A 23,188-nucleotide genomic window follows, 5' to 3' on the forward strand; every position below is an offset into this window, starting at 1 on the left:
AGTCACGAGAGTCGGAGACCTCCTGGACTATGACCGGGGAGACTGGCTGGATCCCCTGATGCTCGCCCGGCACATGGGGCTCTCCAGACCTCGCACCCCCCAGCGCGTACTTCAGGAGGTGAAGGCCGCTTTGCCGCCCGTGCTCGAGCTTTCCTTGACTGGGTCCTGCTTGAGGGCACGCCCCGCCCACCCTCTACCCCAGGCCTGCTGGACCTTTTAATTGGACCCCTGCCCCGCAGACCCCCTCACCCCTTCACTGCGAGCTGGCTGCATGAACTGCAGCCGGTACACTTCCAAACCGCGCCAAGGAAACATCTATACATGCTCGCGCTCCACATCCTTCACGCCCTCACCCTACTGTCCTGCCCCAACACAAAGTGGCGAGACCTTCTGCCACCTTTGGAGGGTGAGCAGCGCCGGTGGACCAGCCTATATTCCACCTTGGTTCCGAGGCCCGTCGGGGACATCAGTTGGCGGCTCCTTCATGGAACTGTGAGCACGGGCACTTAACTTGGCACGGTTCACCCCCGTCCCAGATACTTGTCCCTTTTGTGGAGTGAGGGAGACCCTTGCGCACGTATATTTGGAGTGTGCCAGGCTGCAGCCCCTGTTCCATCTCCTCACAAATCTCCTATTACGTTTTTGGTTGCATTTTTCCCCTCACCTTTTTATTTATGCACTCCCCATCTGTGGCCTCACAAAGTCGTGGGATCTCCTAGTTAACCTCCTCCTAGCCCTGGCTGACACGGCCATCTATAAAACCAGAGAGAGGAGGTTGGCCGATGGAGTTTCCTGTGACTGTGGGGCCGTTTTCCGATCCTCGGTCCGTTCACGTATCCGGGCGGAGTTCCTCTGGTCCACCGATGTCCCTTGATGCTTTTGAGGAGCGGTGGGCGCTGTCCGAGGTTCTCTGCTCGGTGTCCCCGTCCAGGTCCCTTTGTCTGACCCTTTGACTGGGGGAGAGAGTAAGGGACCCCAGCCCCAGCCATTGCTGCTGCGGACACCACCACCTTAAAGGGGTCCTTTCACACGTGGGTGCACGTGCCCCCCCCCCCCGGATTGTCCACCCCACAGCCTGTCCCTCTTGTTGGGTGCTTTCAGAGGAGGGAATTGTTGGTGACACTCGGGCTTGGCGCCAGGTAACTCGAGAGGGTGGAAGACCACGAGAGTCGATGAAGCCCCCCGCTCTGGGCCACCAGGTAACTCGGAAGGGTGGAAGACCACGAGAGTCAAGGAAGTCCCCCGCTCTGGGCCCAGGCAAGCTTGAACACTTCCCTCCCCGAAGCTAATGAGAAAACAATTGTGATTGGTTGCTGTGTTACACATTGCATATGCTGCTGTTTTTACTTTGTAAGTGTGTTATGCAAATAAAAGCATCTTTTACTTAAAAAAAAAATTACTTTCCTATAGCCATCTGGCCCGACCCTGTCACAATACCTTTCAAATGAAACTTGACACAGAACTGAATGATCTGGACTGAGTTTATGGTTTCAGTAATTTCACATTTTGACATAGTTTTGACATGAACAGGTGAAACTTGATGGTTTCTACTGTGTTTCTCGTTGAGATTTTGGGTTTCTTTAAACCCCCCAAATCACAGTTCAACACATAGTTTAAATGAGACGTGCAAACTCTCACATGCCAACAAAATGTTCATGTGAACTGCTATGGAGTGAAATTGATAAAATTTATGCCAAAGGTGCCAAATTTATGCCAAGTTATGCTGTATGGAAATATCCTTATGGCTATTTAAGTGTTCTCTGAAAGGAAGAGCAGTAGCCTAGCATAATCTTCCATCATATGTTTGAAAGGATTGGGGAAAGCAAGCTTATTGCTGTACTGTAAATATCCCCTTGTCGTTGACAGTGTTGAAGACTGTTGACAGAACCAGAATTATAAGCATGGTTACAGGAAAAAAAAGTACTTTACAAGCATAGATATTTGTCTTCCATTCCTGGCCATGCAAACGTCTACTAGTGCCACTAGAGTTGTCTTCATCACATAATTCTCTGTGTGAAACTGATTATGGAAGGTATACAAAATGGAGTGAAAACAGATGTTGCTGGAATTTGCTAGCCACCACTTTGTTGTATCAACCAGGCAAGGTACTAACAAGCTTCAACAGGACTATATTTTCAAAGTGGAAACCTCTTTACCAAGCTGCTGCTGCACCCTCTGTAACTTTCTCCCAGCCTCTCAACTCCTTCCCCCTCCTTCCTGTTTCCTGTCCTTTCAGACTCCCAACAGCCAGTGCTCCCAAGTCTAATAATTACAAGCAACATCTAAACATCACACACTTTTACAACAATGTGGGCAGGGACGGGAAAGTTGAGGACGGGATGGCACAATCATTGACTTTAAGATGCTCTTTTTTGACAATTTATTGAACGATTACATACTATAGGGTAGCTTGCAGATTGCGTTCATGATCGTAGTCACTACTAAGTCTGTGGCCAAGTGCTGCTGTTCTTTTACTAACCAACTGTGTCAAGGTTCTGTTTAATGGGGGTGACACAGCTATCCACCTGTGCTTTTAGAACTGCTGATTGTGTTACTGGGCTAAACTCTGCCAAGGAAGGTGGAGTGGTTGCTGCTTTCTGCCCTGATTTTGTTTCCTCAGGACTAGGAGGGCAATTTCTATGTAAGGACTCTCTTCGCAGTGAGGTGGCAAGGTCCTTATGGGGAAAATCCCAGTGGTTTTTCATGGGGGAAGAAGTTTAGAAGAATGAGTCTCTGCAGTTTCAGGCAAGCAGGGAGGGAGCAGAGACAAGGGGAATCAAACTCATGGAGCTCACATGGGTGGGCCTTCTGTACGAGTGAATTGAGACTGGAAATAGAATGTGTATATTAACATGGAAACGCATTACTTCTTAATTTTACTATTTATTCTTTCTATTTTAAAACATCAAATCAATTAGAATGCTACAAATATCGTTAACTATGGATAATCTGCTTTTGCTGAAACTATTAAAAGTAAATGAGCAATTTTGTCTATACCAGTTCTAGTTACATTTTATTACTTCTTAAAAATAGATTTAACTATTCATTTTATTTAAATTTAATCCTACAGAAAAGCAGTGATATCTGTTAGTTCTCAGAACTTAGTCTGGTAAATGTTCCCTGGTTTCATTAAGCAGGAATAACTTAACTGAGTTAGTTTGTAGTTCAATTACATTTAAATGTATACAAGAACTGCTAAGATTGATAGATTTTTTTACTGACTGTGCTATGACTGTCACAACCTGCTCTTATCACACTATTTGAATGGACACCAGTCTTTTGTGAGGGGGATCCCACTGCAGTTGGATGACCATCCACAAAGGTGAATTCAACCAGAGCAGTAACAATGACAGTATATAAGGTATATCTACACTGCACACTCCTTTTGGTTGTGTGTGGAATACATTCTCTACATGCTTCCCAAGCATGTGTATAATGAACAGTGTAGACGGTGATGCTCTGCTTAGGCAAGTAAAGACAGACCTGAACCCTGGATATGCACTCTACTCTGTTCTCTACTTGTCCAAGCAGTACCTTCCCCATCTATGCTGCTGTTTTAGTGGTATAGTATTCCATAGCTCCCTCCCTTCCTTCACTGCTGCTTCCCTTGTGCCAGAGCCATTCACTGATGTGCAGCTACACACTGCAGTGTGAATGCAGGCTGTTTTCCACTGCGGCATGTCGTTACACATATCCTACATATCGCTGCAAATGGTAGGCAGTGTAGATGTAGCCACAGTGAAACTCAATAAGAATTATTCAAGGAATAGACTCTTGATAGAACAAACTCAATGTCCTGAACCATTAAACCAAAAAATTAACAGGGGATGGGGTGGGAGACAAGATTTTTTGCAAGGTCAGAAGAGTAACATTCCTATGTGGCAGTAAAAAAAAATAGAAATGTAAAATTGTCAGTTATTTAACTTAGTCAGGGAGCTCTAGGAGTTATCTCATGGACTTTGGAGTCAGGACTTCTGAATTTTATTCCCGCTCTTTAACTAAGATTGGGCTTGATCCAAAACTCACTGACAACCATAGGAGATCTTCCATTGACATCCATGGTCTTTAAATAAGACTAACATAGGGTTGCCAATTTTGGTTGGATGTATTCCTGGAGATTTTATCACATGACATGATCTTTAATTAAAGATTAATCTTTAATTCCTGGAGACTCCAGGCCAATCCTGGGGGTTGACAACCCTAACAGGTAACCTTAACCTCTCTGCAAGGTTATACACTAACACCTCTCTGAGGTATTTAACACTTCAGTTTATGGAGCCCACCTGCTTTATACTCCAGCATTTGTCTTAGTTTCTCCTGGGGAGAAGACATGGATCTTAGTTGTATACTTTGTGTTTCTACACACATGCAGAGAGCAGGGCTCAGCAACTCAGCTAGAAGGACCCAGAAACATCCAGGACAGGGGTGTGGCCATTATCAGACATGCTAAGTAGCTTTCTGAGGCTGTACAGGAAGTTTTCATTGTTGGCAACCAACCTGGCAGGTGACACCTAGTCACCCTCTAAGAGCTGGGACAATCAGGGTGCAAGGGGAGAAAGGTTATAAATATAGGAGGTGAAGATAGCCTTGTGGACTCAGTAACATGGACCAAGAGATGTGTCTGCTGTGAGGGTTGGGTCACAATCTCTGTACCACTTTAGATACAGGTCAGAGATATTCCAGCTTTATGTACTAGGGAAGCCCTCCATTAGGATAATGTTTTGTCACCCTGGTGTGTTTTATGGACCTAGAGGGAGAGCTGGGAAGAAGCATTTGTTATCTGAGAGGCTACAGAGCCTGTGGAACTTGTATGTATCAGCTAACTGCTCCAAACCGGGATTCTCTCTGTTCGAGACCGGGGCAGCGCTTAGTGAGGTGAACTCTTGCCTGAGTTAGCTGGGCTTATGGGGAGACGGTGTCCTATAGAGTGAGAGCCTTATAGCAATAACTAACATTTTGTTTATACATATCTTAAACTAAAAAATCCCCAACATTTGATTCAGACCTGTCTCCCCCTATACATATCTAGTCTATATAACCAGCATGGCCCTGCCACTTTTACTCTTGCCCTCCCTCCTCCGTTCCTTCCATCAGTTTTACACCTCCTTATTGCATTTTGTCTTAAATCAATTTGCCAGATCTTCCAAACAGGGACTTTCTTTTTATGGCTACTGTGCCTAATGCAATGGGACCTCAATCCTGATTGGAGCCTTTGGCTGGCTATTGTAATATGAATAATAAATGGGTGTGAAAACATCTTTCTATCCAACAAATCCAAATTTATAACCGTGTAAAAGGACCCCCTGCCATAAGAATACATGGAGTAATTTTAATGCAAATAATATAATAAAATGAATATCTTATTACGTTTCATGTTTAGTGAGTGGCAACAATATTTTGTACTCATTATTACATTCTGGGATGGATATTTTTTAATTGCTAGAAAACTATTGGAATGCATTTAAATCTGGTTAATTTCTTATTTTTGCTTGCTGTTGCTGTGTAGTTTAATTCTTTCTGAACATCAACAGAAATATTCCCTGCTGAGAGTGAAATTGATGGCACATGAGGAATACATAATATTTTCTTGCCTTACTTCATTGCCGATGTGCAGAAGTACTTAGCATATATAGTATGGATGGGAATAAAGATTTTTTTGATCAGATGCGCTTTTGCAGTCATGTGCAATGAAGACACGATGAAACTTGCCGTGGCAGAAAATATTTTTCTTCACCATGTTTTTGGAGATGCATTTTTGCCATCCTGGGTTTTTAAATTTAACATTAAATAAAGCATCAGTGATAGTATGCTAGAGAAATATTTTGTTAAGCAAATAAAAAGCTGAAAATAAAGGACACAGATATTCAGAGTGTATTTAGTACTGTGACACCATTAATATTAAGAAAATTAAATATAAGAATCCTTAAAGCAATAGATTTTGGGGGGCAAGCCTTTCAAAAGCAATAGGTGATTTGGGGAAACTCAGTTTTTTGGGTACCCAATATGAGACATTTTAAAGGGGCCTTGTTATCCAAAGGTGGGTGCTCAGTACTCTCTGAAAATCATAAACTGTCTCAGATCAGGCACTGAAAAATGGAGGTCCCCAAAATCACTGGTCACTTCTGAAATTCATGATCATGGTCTTGTATTTTATTTGGGATTAGTTCAAGAATTGTTACTGGGATTTAGGCAAAGACTTTCTGAACAAAGTATTTTGGCTTATATACTGCTTCCTCCTTTAGTCTATTAGAAAACAACTCTATCAAACTGAAGCTTGAGTCTTTTTTGTTTGGAAATAGACCATAGCAGTTAGTTGATGTAATAATCCAGGCTAGTAAGAAAGGTTTCCCTTCAAGAAGACTTGAAAATCCTGGGGGGGAGGGTGTAAATTTAAAAAACCCAGAACAATCAAATGTCTTGTAGAGAACAGCTCACAGGAGTGTAATGATGCTTGAATTATCAAAAAAGTTTTCTGCTTTAAATATTCAGCACAGTGGCTGGGTGCAACACTTCCTGAAGAAGAAGGCAGCGGGGAAGAGAGTGAGTGAGTGAGCTGAGTGTCAGGAAGGTAAATATCTTGCAAGATGTGAGAAACTGACACTGCTGTGACTTCTCAGCTGAATGTAATTCAAAGAAAATTAATCCTCTCAAGATCTTCCATCTTTTATGAAGCTTCCAACAGCAGGAAGAAAAGCAGATAAGTTAAAAAATGGATAAACATTAAAAATTCAGGCTGCAAATGAACACAGATAATAGTCGCAGCAGATGCTCAACTCCTGGTCAACAGCCAGTCAATTCTGATCTTTGTCTTTCTGAGTGCCTGTATCTGTTCCTAGTAATTTATACTTTGTGTTCTTTTCCACTGAATGCCATTTGAAAGTTACACAGTTTCACTCTGTTACATGAGAAGTTAAAAGGAATAGTTAAGGATGGATTTTGTTGTTTTTCCTTTACAGTTCCTCCTTCGTTTAGCTGCACAGCATCAATGTTTTATATATCAGCCTCGCTAAAACAGATTTTTTGAGTAACTGACTGACTTCTTGGATGTTTCCTTGTTCCTTAATCTTGATTTCCCCTTCCCTCCCCCCATGGAATTAAGTGGTTTCATAGAAGCCTAATCCTGCCTGGTGCTGAACTCCCTTAACTCCCAAAGAAGGATCAACTCCTCAGGATAGCATTGATACATTTGAGCAGAGATTAAACTGACTCTGACAGGGATGTTATTTTAAATAACAGACTGTAATTGAATGTAGCATGCAGGGCTGACCAGAAGATTTGTGCTTTATCAGACATTAGCCCTAGCTAGGATGATCCACACATTTGTGACCTCCAACCTTAATCACTGCAACTCATATCGAGAATGAAGCCACATACATTGTAAAAGCTCCAACTCATTCAAAATGCAGTAACCTGTCTCCTTGACAGCACAGGTATCATGAACCATTCACCTAAGTGTTGCACTGTCTGCACTGGGCTCTCCACCAACTAAATAGTTCAGATCCTGATATCAGAGCCCTCCATGGAAGTGGCCCTAGCTACCTGAAACATAGCCTCTGCATCTGTGACTTCCACTGACAACTGCAGTCCACTGGTAAATGACCAACAAAGGGCGGCTTACGAATGCAGGAGAAAAGGTTCACAGGAGATGGAATTCTGTGGTACACAAGAGAAGTTACTTATCTCAGCACATTCCATGCTAACTGAAAATTTTATCTCCTTGACCTAACTTTTGCTTAGTTAAAAACAAATAAACAGAAGGATTAACTCTAATCTAGTATTTTCTTTTATCTACAGGTGATGGGCACCAAGATAAGAACATAGATAGAATTTGAAAATTTAACACTTACTGTACTTAATACCCGTATAATAAAAAGGAGGATTGAAAATAAATATAAAAAAATCAGTTTTTCTGAGTTGCTCCAGTGAGAATTTCTTCCTGTTGCCATGCTCATACTTTCAAATTACTAACTTGAAATATACAGTCATTATAGCATGTAATATATGTATATATTGTTATAGTAGATAAATGCCTTGATAAGATATTTGCATTCAAAAATGTGCACATTATACAAATGTGGGGAAAGATTATGTATGTACAGACACACACACATTGCATATATTTCCAGACAAAAATATGTTAATGGTGAATGTATCAGTAATTTAGGGTAAAATTTGTTACAGGGATGTTGTAAGTATCCCAAAAACAAACAATATCAATGCAGGAAATTCAGAGTTAAGGATAAACTTAAAAGGAGTCAAATGTGTTAATGAACCCAAACAACCTTAACTCAGGTCATAGTGACACTAAGCAATAAATCATATGATTATGGTTAAGTCATTTTAATGTTTTTTGGTTCTATACAAGATAACTGATTTTTTTCATCGTGTCACTACTGAGCAGACCTAAGGTTGTTTGGCTGACCTAACTTCATATCCATATCTTAACAATTTTGAATTTCAGGACACTTTTTATTTGGTGCCCAAATATATATTTAGGCATCTAGTTTTAGGTATGAAAGTATTAGGGACCAGGATGTGGTCAATCAGGTGTAGTAGCCAGAGCAGGAGTCAGGGAAGGTAAGAGCAGGGCTGGAATAAGGCAGGAGCTAGCACAGTCACAAACAAATGCTTTGAACAGCCAGCATGCTGCTGCTGGTCTTAAGAGCAGGTCTGTTGATCCCCTCAGGCAATGGGGTGATTGGGCCAATCAGGAGACTCAAATGGAGCCCACCTGCACTCATTAGCCTGCCTGTGGGTGGGGTGGGGATTAGGTTAGCAGGTAAGCAGGCTAGCTGGAGGTCCTTATTTCTGAAGGGAAGTTTGAAAGTTTTGACTTAGCTCAACTATACATATCTGTGCTTTATTTAAGGGGTAGCTGGTATGCCTATTGAGGTGAATAAAACAGAATGAAGAACTGAAGCAGCACATGAGAAATCTGAGGAAAAAAGGCCCAGTACTGTTTGCCCACTCAGAAATGATAAAGAGGAGCACGGCGAAGTTTGTCAACAGAACATCAAACAAAGATTTAAAGACTTGGAGCCAAATTGTGCTTTCAGTTAAGGTACACAACCAAAGTACAGTAAAAGGGTTGCACCTGTGAGAATAATTGGTAATAATAATAATAAATATTGCTGGAATAATTTGGCCCATTGAGTTAAAAATTCTAGTCTTAAATCCACACTGTAGTCTTCTCATCTAGGCCCTAGTCCTGCAAATAATTTGGCGCATCGAGTTAAAAATTCTAGTTTTAAATCCACACTGTAGTCTTCCCATCTAGGTCCTAGTCCTGTATAGATTTACTTATATAAGCTGTCCTTTTTGCTTGTTTGCTCAATTGGGGGGCTAGAAGATTAGTGTTGGGATTCCTTCTGAGACCTTTTCCACTCGACTTATCCAGGACACCTTTTCCAGTTCTGGGACAACACTTCATCCAGTTCTCTGGGATCCAAAACATGCAGTTTGACTCTGGATTTCATCATTCAGGTTCCTTTATTTGGCATACAGCAAAGCTAAACTGAGTTGATCCAACTCAAGCAGAGGAGGAGGGTATAGGGTGTATCATATATCCAAAGTTACAGAGACAACCTCTTCCTTTATATACTTATACACATTACATAGCATTTGCTATACATTAGATCACGCATTTTTGGATTGGTTTGGTTTCTTTGTAGCTGCCAGTCCCTGTACAGCGTGCTCTGTCCATGTGCCGTTCATATGGAACCTGATCTTTACCTTCCAGGTTTGTCTTGTCCATAGTCCTTAACATCAGGGTGTTGCTGCTTATTTTAGTTAGCACAGATATCCTGACTCCAGCATACTGTTTTTCATGGCCCTATTTACAATTTAAACTTCCATTCGCCTTCCCAATTATACCCACTAAGAAATGAGGCAAGTTACTTATGTCAAGCCAGGCCTACAGTTCGTTATATTGTAATGAAAGCATTTGGTGTGTGCAGTTGGTGTAAATGGGCATAGCTGCATTGAAATCAATCAATCAAGTTATGCTGATTCACACCAGCTGAGTGTCTGACAATCTATATTTAATAAAAATGAGAGAATTTTTCAGTTACTTTAGTGTCTGTGAATTAAATGGAGAGGATATTACATGCGGGAATTACCTTCACATTTATGCTTTTGACCCAAATAGAATATGCCAAAGTATTGAATAATACTGAAGCATTTTAGGTCAGTTTGTGATTTAAAAAATAGTTATAAAGATGTATATACTAGACAGTTAAATGTCACTAAAATGCACAATACTGTTGTTAATTATTGAAATCATGGAGAAAATTTTTCATAAAACAAAATAATGCATATCTGGAAAAAAATTCTATTGTCTTAGAAATTTCAGACCTGTAGATGTTGCTGCTGTGTTATATTGCAGGAGCAAGAGAGAGTCCATAGCACTGAATTTCCTTTGCTAGCTCAACAGGAATGAATAATTTAGTGCATCTGACAAATAAAAGACTTTACCTTCAGATCGCACTGTGATATAAACTTCATCTAAAAGCCATCGTCTTAACTTTTTACCTGTTAGATAAAAATTGGGATTCTTGGCCTTTTAGCTATTATCAAGTGTAATATCTGTTTATATCTGTTATGTCCTCTATTGGGATTTGCACAGGGATGCACTCAATGGATCTAATAAGTCTTTCCCATCTCTGACTAGTAGGCTTCTATCTTGATTGTTATGAGTGGGGGAAATGGTTCCTGTCTGATGGACACTACTTGCCATCAGCTTTCTGGCTGTTAAAAGAATACTTGCTCTCCTAGTCTCCAGTGCTGCGGGGGGGGGGAGGGAAGAGGAGGAGACTGGCTGCTCACAAAGGGAATATCTATCCCCAGAAGTGCTTGCTTGAGTTCATTTATGAAGTCCTGCTAGCTTTTTTTTTATTTTATTCAATTTTAAGCCAACCTCTCATCCCAAGGTATTCTTGGAAGGAAACCAAGATGATAATTTAAGAGGTATTTAAAAATGGAATAAATTGGAGGTAAATAAATAATTCATGACTTGCCTGCTTTCAATCAGTGCTCAGTGTGGGCTTGTTACCACTCAGAACAAAAATTATTTTAGTTTTAAAAAGACATCCTTTATTGCAGAAAGATAAGCTTTATAAAAGATTAACAAGGCTCTAAATTCCATACACTATCTTAAATATATCATTCATCATCCAAATGTGTGTTGAAAGCTCTTGTAAGCTCCCAAATGCCAGGTGTACAGTTTTCTGGAAAAACTGCAACAAATCCAGTCTCGTTGTTCCGTGCTTTTTAAGTCAGAACTGCAGCCTGCTTGAAATGTGGGTTTTGGTTACTACCAGTCACAGAAATGTAAACTGTAATGTCTCCAAAGGAACATTTAAGTTCATTTGAATTTTAAAAGAAAATAAACAACTGTGTATTTAAAAGCATAGAAATACTTAGGCCCCAGTCCTGCAAACAGGTAGGCATATGAGTAACATTTATTCATGCAAGTAAACCCATTGAATTCAATGGCACTACTCACATGCATAATATTACTCTTGTAAGTATTTGTAGGATTGTGGCCTTGTTTAGTATATACTAGGGCTATCAAGCAATTAAAAAATAATTGTGATTAGTCATGCAATTAAAAAATTAATCTCGATTAATTACACTGTTAATAATAGAATACCATTTATTTCAATTTTTTGGATGTTTTCTACATTTTCAAATATATTGATTTCAATTCTAAGAATACAAAGTGTATAGTTCTCACTTTAAATTTATTTTTTATTACAAATATTTGCACTGTAAAAAACAAAAGAAATAGTATTTTTCAATTCACCTAATACAAGTACTGTAGTGCAATCACTTTATCATGAAAGTTGAACTTACAAATGTAAAATTATGTACAAAAACCCCTTACATACACTTTATCATAAAAGTGCAACTTACAAATGTAGTTTTTTTGTTACATAACTGCACTCAAAAACAAAACAATGTAAAACTTTAGAGCCTACAAGTCCACTCAGTCCTACTTCTTATTCAGCCAATCGCTCAGACAAACAAGTTTGTTTACATTTGCAGAAGATAATGCTGCCTGCTTCTTGTTTACAGTGTCACCTGAAAATGAGAATAGGTGTTTGCATGGCACTGTTGTAGCCGCTATCACAAGATATTTACATGCCAGCTGTGCTAACGAGTCATATGTCCCTTCATGCCTCAACCACCATTCCAGAGGACATGCATCAGTGCTGATGACGGGTTCTGCTTGATAACGACCCACAGTAGTGTGGACCAAAACATGTTCATTTTCATCATCTGAGTCAGATGCCACCTGCAGAAGACTGATTTTCTTTTTTGGTGGTTCAGGTTCTGTAGTTTCCACATCAGAGTGTTGCTCTTTTAAGACTTCTGAAAGCATGCTCCACATCTTGTCCATATGAATCTTTAGCACATCTAGCACATAAATATCTTGTGATGCCAGTTACAACAGTGCCATGCGAATGCCTGTTCTTACTTTTTCAGGTAACATTGTAATTAAGAAGTGGGCAGCATTATCGTCCATAAATGTAAACAAACTTGTTTCTCTTAGTGATTGGCTGAACAAGAAGTAGGACTGAGTGGACTTGTAGGATCTAAAATTTTCCATGGTTTTGTTTTTGAGTGCAGTTATGTAACAAAAAAACCCAACATTTGTAAGTTGCACTTTTATGATAAAGAGATTGCACTACAGTACTTGTATGACGTGAATTGAAAAATACTATTTCTTTTATCATTTTTACAGTGCAAATATTTGTAATAAAAATAATATAAAGTAAGCACTATACATTTTGTATTCTGTGTTGTAATTGAAATCGATCTATTTGAAAATGTAAAAAAACATCCAAAATATTTAATAAATTTCAATTGGTATTCTATTGCTTAACAGTGCAATTAATTGTGATTAATGTTTTTAATGGCAATTATTTTTTTTTAGTTATTTGCGTGAGTTAACTGTGATTAATCAACCGCCCTAGTATATTGTACACTGTATCTGACTCTCATAGAGGATTATTTTCAAAGTAGCATTATGGGATTCATGCAAAAGACTCCCAGTGACACGAACTTGAACGAAGCATCTAAGCCACCATTTAGCTTTGATAATTTGCCCCGAAGAGGTGTACACGATTTTCCTTTCTGAGAAACAAAAATAAAGCAAAAGCACAGGACATTAAAACATTCAAAATTTGAAGTGTTACATAAGAGTAACACAAAAATCAGCAAGAGAAAAAACAATTAAAGATGACAATATTTAACTCTTTCTGGGCCAAATTCTCAGCTGGTATATATGGGCTAAATTGTGAGCAATGGTAGTGATGGTGTGAAGATGCTTCCCACCAGTAACATGGCCCCTCCTGAAGCACAGGGGGAACACAGCTGCAGCAGCTTGTGACAGAGTAGAGAATGCACTTCCCAACGTATTTGAAAAATTTCACCCAGTTCTACTCACTACCATTTAGTTCAAGTTTAGAAACAAAACAGAACTTGAGAATCAATCTCTTTCACCTACACTGAGGCCACTAGAATAGGCCCCTTTATTCAGATGTTGACTTACCACATTTTATCTCAGTACTGCAGAGTTTTTAACACATGTGCAATATTATAAATGGCAAATTCTGCAACAAGCTTAGACAGAACAAGAATAATGCAAAAGGGAGAGTCAACCTTACTCTTTGATTTCCTTATTTTTGTAGGTTTGACTTACACATTTTGTTTCTTTGCAGAAAAAGTATATCACCCAGGAATTATTAAAAAAAATTGTGTCCATTTGGTGAGTTTGTCAATAAAATGTTGCTGTCTCATTTCTAACACATATTATGAGAGATATTTGGGATTTTCCTGACATGATTCTGCTCTCTCTATAGCAAAATAATACTAACCAAGAAAGTCCTCCACGATTCCACTGATATTGTATATAGGCACCATAGAGTTCAAACAAAGTCTACATTATGTCTAAATTCATACCAAGTTCTCTATACAGGCAAAGTTTCATGAAAGTAATATTTAATTTGCTTCAACAATTTCTTGAAATGTTTTCGTTAGGTTCAGCAATGTGGAGGATAATTAAGTGGTAAGAATACAATTATTCATAGCAGGCAAAGAAGAAAATACTTGTAATGTGCAGAATGTTTAATTCTAAAAAAATCTCCATAATAGCATTTTAACATGCATCCTTTTGGAAAGCAAAGAATTTATCTGTTCAGGCTAAAAATGGAGTAATTATAAGCAAATGTGCTCCATAAATAATATTTCATGAATGTTAAAAGTAAACTTTAAAATGTGTGGTTTTGGGTCTTGATCGTTCAAAGCCTTAACTTTATGCACTCTGAATGAAATCCTGGCACGGATTTCACTCCAGGGGGTCAGGATTTAACTCACTGAACAGCCTGTTGACTTCAGTACTTTCTTTAGGATTGAGGCCTTTGATTGCAAGTGTCTGAGGACATGAACCATGGGATTGATTCTGTTCTCACACATACTGGTTTTAGATTGGTATAAATCCATTGGCCTGAATTGTGTCTGACCCAGTGGCACCAAGTGCAGTATTAAATGAGATAAGCAAAAACAGATGTATGTTGCCTTTGTGCTTTCCCGATCCTTGTTGAAATTCAGCCCCTGCCACAAATTAGGATAGCCTCAGCCCTGCTCTAAATTGTGCCCAGTTGCAACAGTAGCCAAGGATCACACTGGCTGTGAGGACAGTTGGATACTTCCTTTGAGCCAATGCATAGGTCTAAAATCAGTTTGAAAGGGATTAAGAAAATCTGAGGACATCACAGTTGCCTCACCATCTCCTTTTCAAAACCCTTACTTACAAATGGGCAATAGTTTGTAAGATCATCAATATTGAGAGAGTTTTGTGAGCAATGGTCTATCTTTGAGAGAAGCAGGTACCCTGCTATCCTGTACACAAGTAATAACAATTTCCACCAACCATAGTTGAGAATATAAAAACAGCCATGCTGGGTCAGACCAATGATCCGTTGAGCCCAACGTTGCCCAGTATCAGAGCTTCAGGAGGAGTCTACAGCACAGGGCAGTTGGCGTGATCCACCCGTCTTCCTCTCCTTCCTCTTCCTCTTCTGGCAGTCTGAGGTTTAGAGTCAACCCAGGCATGGGGTTGCATCCTTGACCATTTTGGCAATTAGCTATTCATGGAATTATCCTCCATGAATTTATCTAATTTTTGTTTGAACCCAGTTATACTTTGGGTCATTATAGCACCCCATTGCAATGAGTTCCACAGGTTAATTGTGTGTTATATTAAAAAAAATACTTCTTCTTTGTATTAAACCTGATCCCTATTAATTTATTAGGGTGACCCCTGGTTTTTGTATTATGGAAAAGAGTAAATAATGCTTTTCTTCTACACCATGCATAATTTTTTAAACTTCTATCATATGCCCCCTTAGCTGTCTCTTTTCTAAGCTGACAAGACCTAATCTTTTTAGTCTTTTCTTTTATGGAAGCAGTTCTATACACTTGATTATCTTTGTTGACCTTCTCTGAACCTTTTCCTGTTCCAGTATATCCCTTTTGAGATGGAGAGACCAGAACTGGACACAGAATTCACTATGGATTTATATAATGGCATTGTGATATTTCATGTCTTATTTTCTCTCCCTTTCCTTATAGTTCCAAATATTCTGTTAGCCTTTTTGACTGCTGCTATTTATTGAGCTGATGTTTACAGAGAACTATCTAGAGTGACTCCAAGATCTCTTTCTTGAGTGGTAACAGCTAAGTTAGAATCCATCATTTTGTATGTATAGTTGGGATTACTTTTTTTCAATATGCATCACTTTACACTTATCAGTGTTGAATTTCATGTGTTATTTTGTCACCCAGTTTTGTGAAATTCTCCTGTAACTTCTCACAGTCAGCTTTGGACTTAACTGTCATGAATAAATTTGTATCATCTGCAAACTTTGCCACTTCACTGTTCACTCTCTTTTTCAGATCATTAATGAATATGTTGAAAGGCGTAGTTTTCGATACAGATTCTTGGGGGACCCCCACTGTTTACCTTTCTCTGTTGTGAAAACTGACCATGTATTCCTACCCTTTGTTTCCTATCTTTTAACCAGTTATTGATTGATAGGACCTTCCCTGTTATCCCATGACTACTTAATTTCCTTAAGAGCCTTTGGTGAGGGACCTTGTCCAGCATGCAATTGGCAGGATCGCCTGTGGAGCCCTTTTTCAAGATCAGTGTTAAATTAATTACCTTCCAGCCATCTGGTACAGAGGCTTGTTTCAGCAATAGGCTACAAATTACAATTAGGAATTCTGCAATTTCATATGTGAGTTTCTTCAGAACTCTGGAGTGAATACTATCTGGTCTTGGTGACTTATTATTGTTTAATTTATTAGTTTCTTCTAAAACCTCTTCTGTTGACACATCAGCGTGGGACAGATTTGTTGCCCAAAAGAGATAGCTCTGATGTGGGTTCCAATTCTGATTGGTTGTACCAATCAAGGGTAGTAGCCTGAAGCTTTGTCGGTCACTCCAGAAATGCACTGAGGTCAAAACTTATCCAGAATGGGTATGACATTTTGCCCAGAACTGTCACACTGAAACAGTCCGTCCAGTCTACTGAATAGGTGTATGTGAAAAATCCAGACGTGGATAATGGTCAAGTACTTGCTACTGTGATTGCAAAGATGTTTCCTGTCATTTTTAATTCTGTATAAGGAATGCTAGTAGGGTGTCTTCTTTCTCTAAAACTTGAGCATGGTAGTATTGTGATTCAGTGCGAAAACAGAACTGATCTAGGCATATTCTTCATAAAGACCAGGTCATAATAAGTTGGAATTCAAAACAGATGATTCTAGGAGGAAATAGAGAGCTTAATCTATCCTATGTTATGCAATGAGCAAAAAACATTTGTTACAAAATACCTAAATGGTCTATTGAATGCAAAAAAAAGTTTAATCGAGGACTAGATGAGTTTCAAACAAAGAAATAATAAATGGCTACAAGGAGAAGGCAGGAGTGCTAAGATAAGAGAAAGAAATGGGACAAGCATGATGGACAAAGTAATATTTTTTTTCTTTTTGTAAGATTATCTTTACTCATTGTTTCTTTCAGAAAGAGGGTTGAATGCTGGCTGCTAGAATGCAGAAAAGGGAAAGTTAGACACATGGTTGTAATACATCTTTCAGTTTAAGATCTATATGTAACCTGCCTTTATACATTTTTCACCTTCCAAAAGAACATGCTACTTAGTTGTATTTGTTGGGCTGATTTTTTTTTAAACTCAATACTCAAACATAATGGGCCCTGGTGTAAGCTCATGGGCCAGAGCTGAATTTAGCCCATTCAGTCCACTTCCAAAATCCTTATTCAGTTCTTTCTTAGGCAAAGTTCCTTTAGGATCTCAGAAACTCAGTCACCAGGGCCCAATGCTTGATGCAGTGCATTGGACATAATGTGTAGAATAATTTGTATTTATGCAATCAGCTAGTTGAAAGTCACTATTTACTCCTTAATTTTAACACATTTGCTGCTGCTGGATTTTCCATGGGACTTCCTTTAGGAGATAAAAAGAAAGGAAGGTCAATACCTATGGGTCTCAATTCTTCGCTACCTTGCACCTTGTGGAATCATTTAAACCAGTACAAAGTGGGTGCAAAATGCTATCTAATCAAACTAGTAGAGGTTTACACCTTCTTTGCACAGACACAAGTCAGTGAAATGCCTCAAAACTTGTGGAGAAACTTGATGGGGCTAGTGGTGAAAGGGGGACAGTGCCAGTAGCAAGGGAAAGAGACACTCGCCAAGGGATACTAGGTAGCTCCTCCCCCAGGAGTCTCTGGCACCCATCAGCCAGCTGGGGAAAAGGGGTGCTGACTGGCCAGCATTTCCAAGGTCCCAGGATTTAGCCCAGCACAGGGGCCATGCAGAGCATCTTTTTGGCTCCCTTCCAGCAGCACCAACAGCAGTCCTCAAGACTTAGAGGAAAGCTGATAAGGGGACAGAAGGACGGTGAAGAAATTTGGCAGCATGTGACCCCCAGAAGAAGAAAGGGGAGAGTCCATGTACCAGCAACGCAGATACAGTAAGCAACCGTTTTCATGTTCTCTCCACAGGTACTAATGCGGAGAGCGGACTAGATGATACATCTGAGGGAAGGGAACAGAAGGAGACTCCGCCGATTGGAAGGCATGAGATGCACTGTCCTAGGGATGGGGGTTCCACGACCACTGCTCCCAAGAGAAGGAAGCGGGTGGTGGTGGTCGGGGACTCTCTCCTCAGGGGGACTGAGTCATCTATCTGCCGCCCTGACTGGGAAAACTAAGAAGTCTGCTGCTTGCCAGGAGCTAGGATTCATGATGTGACGGAGAGACTGCCGAGACTCATCAAGCCCTCGGGTTGCTACCCCTTCCTGCTTCTCCACGTGGGCACCAATGATACTGCCAAGAATGACCTTGAGCGGATCACTGCAGACTACGTGGCTCTGGGAAGAATGATAAAGGAGTTTGAGGCACAAGTAGTGGTCTCGTCCATCCTCCTCCCCGTGGAAGGAAAAGGCCTGGGTAGAGATCGCGGAATCGTGGAAGTCAACAAATGGCTACGCAGGTGGTGTCGGAGAGAAGGCTTTGGATTCTTTGACCATGGGATGGTGTTCCAAGAAGGAGGAATACTAGGCAGAGATGGGCTCCACCTAACGAAGAGAGGGAAGAGCATCTTCACAAGCAGGCTGGCTAACCTAGTGAGGAGGGCTTTAAACTAGGTTCAGCAGGGGAAGGAGACCAAAGCCCTGAGGTAAGTGGGGACGTGGGATACCGGGAGGAAGCATGAGCAGGACAGCGTGAGAGGGGAGGGCTCCTGCCTCATACTGAGAAAGAAGGATGATCAGCGAGTTATCTCAAGTGCCTATACACAAATGCAAGAAGCCTGGGAAACAAGCAGGGAGAACTGGAAGTCCTGGCACAGTCAAGGAATTATGATGTGACTGGAATAACAGAGACTTGGTGGGATAACTCACATGACTGGAGTACTGTCATGGATGGATATAAACTGTTCAGGAAGGACAAGCAGGGCAAAAAAGGTGAGGCAGTTGCATTGTATGTAAGAGAGCAGTATGACTGCTCAGAGCTCCGGTATGAAACTGCAGAAAAACCTGAGTCTCTGGATTAAGTTTAGAAGTGTGAGCAACAAGGGTGATGTCATGGTGGGAGTCTGCTATAGGCCACCAGACCAGGGGGATGACGTGGATGAGGCTTTCTTCCGGAACTAACGGAAGTTACGAGATCGCAGGCCCTGGTTCTCATAGGAGACTTCAATCACCCTGATATCTGCTGAGAGAGCAATACAGCGGTGCACAGACAATCCAGGAAGTTTTTGGAAAGCGTAGGGACAATTTCCTGGTGCAACTGCTGGAGGAACCAACTAGGGGCAGAGCTCTTCTTGACCTGCTGCTCACAAACCGGGAAGTATTACTAGGGGAAGCTAAAGTGGATGGGAACCTGGGAGGCAGTGACCATGAGATGGTCAAGTTCAGGATTCTGACACAAGGAAGAAAGGAGACCAGCAGAATATGAACCTTGGACTTCAGAAAAGCAGACTTGGACTCCCTCAGAGAACTGATGGCAGGATCCCCCGGGAGAATAACATGAGGGGGAAAGGAGTCCAGGAGTGCTGGCTGTATTTTAAAGAATCCTTATTGAGGTTACAGGGACAAACCATCCCGATGCATAGAAAGAATAGTAAATATGGCAGGCAACCAGCTTGGCTTAACAGTGAAATCCTTGCTGAGCTTAAACACAAAAAAGAAGCTTACAAGAAGTGGAAGATTGGACAAATGAGCAGCGAAAAGTATAAAAATATTGTTCTGGCATGCGGGAGTGAAATCAGGAAGGCCAAATCACACTTGGGGTTGCAGCTAGCAAGAGATGTTAAGAGTAACAAGAAGGGTTTCTTCAGGTATGTTAGCAACAAGAAGAAAGTCAAGGAAAGTGCGGGCCCCTTACTGAATGAGGGAGGCAACCTGGTGACAGAGGATGTGGAAAAAGCTAATGCACTCACTGCTTTTTTTGCCTCTGTCTTCACGAACAAGGTCAGCTCTCAGAGTACTGCACTGGGCAGCACAGCATGGGGAGGAGGTGACCAGCCCTCTTGGAGAAAGAAGTGGTTCAGGACTATTTAGAAAAGCTGGATGAGCACAAGTCCATGGGGCTGGATGTGCTGCATCCGAGAGTGCTAAAGGAGTTGGCGGATGTAATTGCAGAGACATTGGCCATTATCTTTGAAAAGGAGGTCCCAGATGACTGGAAAAAGGTTAATGTAGTGCCCATCTTTAAAAAAGGGAAGAAGGAGGATCCGGGGAACTACAGGCCAGTCAGCCTCACCTCAGTCCCTGGAAAAATCATGGAGCAGGTCCTCAAGGAATCAGTGCTGAAGACTTAGAGGAGAGGAAAGTGATCAGGAACAGTCAGCATGGATTCACCAAGGGCAAGTCATGCCTGACTAATCTAATTGCCTTCTATGATGAGATAACTGGCTCTATGGATGAGAGGAAAGCAGTGGACGTGTTATTCCTTGACTTTAGCAAAGCTTTTGACACGGTCTCCCACAGTATTCTTGCCAGCAAGTTAAAGAAATATGGGCTAGATGAATGGACTGTAAGGTGGATAGAAAGCTGGCCAGATTGTCGGGCTCAACGGGTAGTGATCAATGACTCCATGGCTAGTTGGCATCCAGTATCAAGCGGAGTGGCCCAAGGGTCGGTCCTGGGGCCACTTTTGTTCAATATCTTCATTAATGATCTGGAGGATGGCGTGGATTGCACCCTCAGCAAGTTTGCAGATGACACTAAACTGGGAGGAGAGGTAGATACGCAGGAGGGTAGGGATAGGATACAGAGGGACCTAGTCAAATTAGAGGATTGGGCCAAAAGAAATCTGATGAGGTTCAACAAGGACAAGTGCAGAGTCCTGCACTTAGGACGGAAGAATCCAGTGCACCGTTACAGACTAGGGACCGAATGGCTAGGCAGCAGTTCTGCAGAAAAAGACCTAGGGGTTACAGTGGACCAGAAGCTGGATATGAGTCAGCAGTGTGCCCTTGTTGCCAAGAAGGCCAATGGCACTTTGGGATGTATAAGTAGGGGCATTGCCAGCAGATCGAGAGACGTGATCATTCCCCTCTATTCGACATTGGTGAGGCCTCACCTGGAGAACTGTGTCCAGTTTTGGGCCCCACACTACAAGAAGGATATGAAAAAATTGGAAAACGTCCAGCGGAGGGCAACAAAAATGATTAGGGGACTGGAACACATAAGTTATGAGGAGAGGCTGAGGGAACTGGGATTGTTTAGTCTCTGGAAGAGAAGTATGAGGGGGGGATTTGATAGCTGCTTTCAACTACCTGAAAGGGGGTTCCAAAGAGGCTGGATCTACACTGTTCTCAGTGGTAGCAGATGACAGAACAAGGAGTAATGGTCTCAAGTTGCAGTGGGGAAGGTTTAGGTTGGATATTAGGAAAAACTTTTTCACTAGGAGGGTGGTGAAGCACTGGAATGCGTTACCCAGGGAGGTGGTGGAATCTCCTTCCTTTGAAGTATCTCCAATTAAGATACAGGGTTATGGAATTTGTTATTGGACTACCCTCAACAAAGAAAACATAGTTTATTTATGGAACAGATTTTTGGCCTGTTTTCAAATCCTGTACAAGGGTGTGAGATGCTATCTTGGGCAGAGAACTTGAAGTCTGTTAAATGCTTTGAGCATATTGAAAGGGTAGAGATCACCGTGGAGGTGGCAGCAGGGACATTGCATATATTGCAATGCCAGATTTCGTCTTATATCCCCTTAGTGTGGTACTGAAGAAGGCAAAGGGAGAATATAGGCTTATCCATCACCTGTCCTACCCCCAGAGCTCTTTGGAAACTGATTATATGATGCCCAGCTGTGTTCAGTGAGATACTCATCATTTTATGCTGAGGTAGCCATGGCTAGGGAGTGTGGCCCTGGGGCAATGTTGGCAAAATGCTACATCAAGTCTTTCCGATTGCTTCCAGTGCATCCTGGGGACAGTAACTTGATTGGATTTCAGTTTGAAGGCCATCACTATTTTGATAAAGCCATGCCAATGGGGTACTTGGTATTATGTGCCTCTTTCAGAAGATGCAGCTCCATATAGGAGTGGGTGTTAGTGCACTGCATGATACAGGACAGTCTTATGCACAATCTTGATGTCATCTTATGTGCAGGAAAATTAGGGTCAGGCAACTGTGAGCATATGCTTCAGGCATTTCAGAAGCCAGCCAAGTGTCTTGGGGTCCCCCTTGCCACAGAAAAACAGAAGGCCTTGCCGACAGTTTAACATATCAGGGCATTGAAACCCCAAACTGAGTCCAGTTCTCGGTTACCTACGGAGAAGTTGGAATTGGTCAGGAAACTGATAGGCGCTCTCAAAGGGGCAAAGAAAATTACTCTGAGGAAACTACAGGTGGTCATGGAGCATTTAAATTTGGTTGCTAGCTGGATAGTGGCTCCTATTCAGGCATTTTATGCTTATCTGGTGTCTGCCTCTTCTGGAATGTGGAAACGGCATCACTTTATTAGATTGAAGGAAGACTTAGAAGTGTGGGAAAGATTCTTGGAAGAGTTAGATGAGTTTCGATACGGTGTTCAGACTGGTAGCTCAACACTGAGTGGCAGGTAAAAGCTGATGCCTTAGGAGGTGTAGGTTTTGGGGTTTACTTTCAAGGTGAGTGGTGTGCAAAGAGGTGGCCAGAAAGATGTGTGGCTCGGGGTGTTTATTACAGGGGATATCAACCTTCATCGAGTTTTTCCTATACTGGTGGCAGTCATTAGTTGGGGAGAAAACTTTGAGAACAAGAAAATCAATTTGTGGTATGGCAACCAACCCATGATCCATATTGTAAAAACCCAGTAAGTTGTGTAATGAGGCTGGTGAGGGCCTTGGTTTTACATTGCCTGAAACTTATCATTTTTTATGCAGCACATGTCCCAGCAGCAGATAATGGTGTTACTGATGCTCTCCTGATATCAGGACAACAGATTTTGGCAACTCACCCTGTTGGCCAGCAGAGATCCGTGGGCAATGCCCCAACAATGGTGGGACCTTGGCTCATGACAGTAGAGGGACTAGTCAGGGACTTGGTTGACCTGTAGACTTTGAGGGCCTATAAGGCCAGCCATTCAGAGTTTGCAGAAT

At 41.3% G+C, this 23,188-nt stretch overlaps 1 long non-coding RNA gene across 1 annotated transcript in view; it reads left to right on the forward strand.

Annotated features, from left to right (window-relative positions):
- LOC119565999 overlaps positions 1-10,298 on the forward strand; it is a 176,444-nt gene extending 166,146 nt beyond the window's left edge. Inside the window, exon 4 of the long non-coding RNA XR_005225002.2 lies at positions 8,870-10,298. This is a non-coding gene — a long non-coding RNA (uncharacterized LOC119565999). The remainder of the gene's footprint in view (positions 1-8,869) is intronic.
- Positions 10,299-23,188: the final 12,890 nt, after the last annotated feature.

This window comes from Chelonia mydas, chromosome 4 (genome assembly GCF_015237465.2).
Source record: "Chelonia mydas isolate rCheMyd1 chromosome 4, rCheMyd1.pri.v2, whole genome shotgun sequence".
Classification (NCBI taxonomy): domain Eukaryota; kingdom Metazoa; phylum Chordata; order Testudines; family Cheloniidae; genus Chelonia; species Chelonia mydas.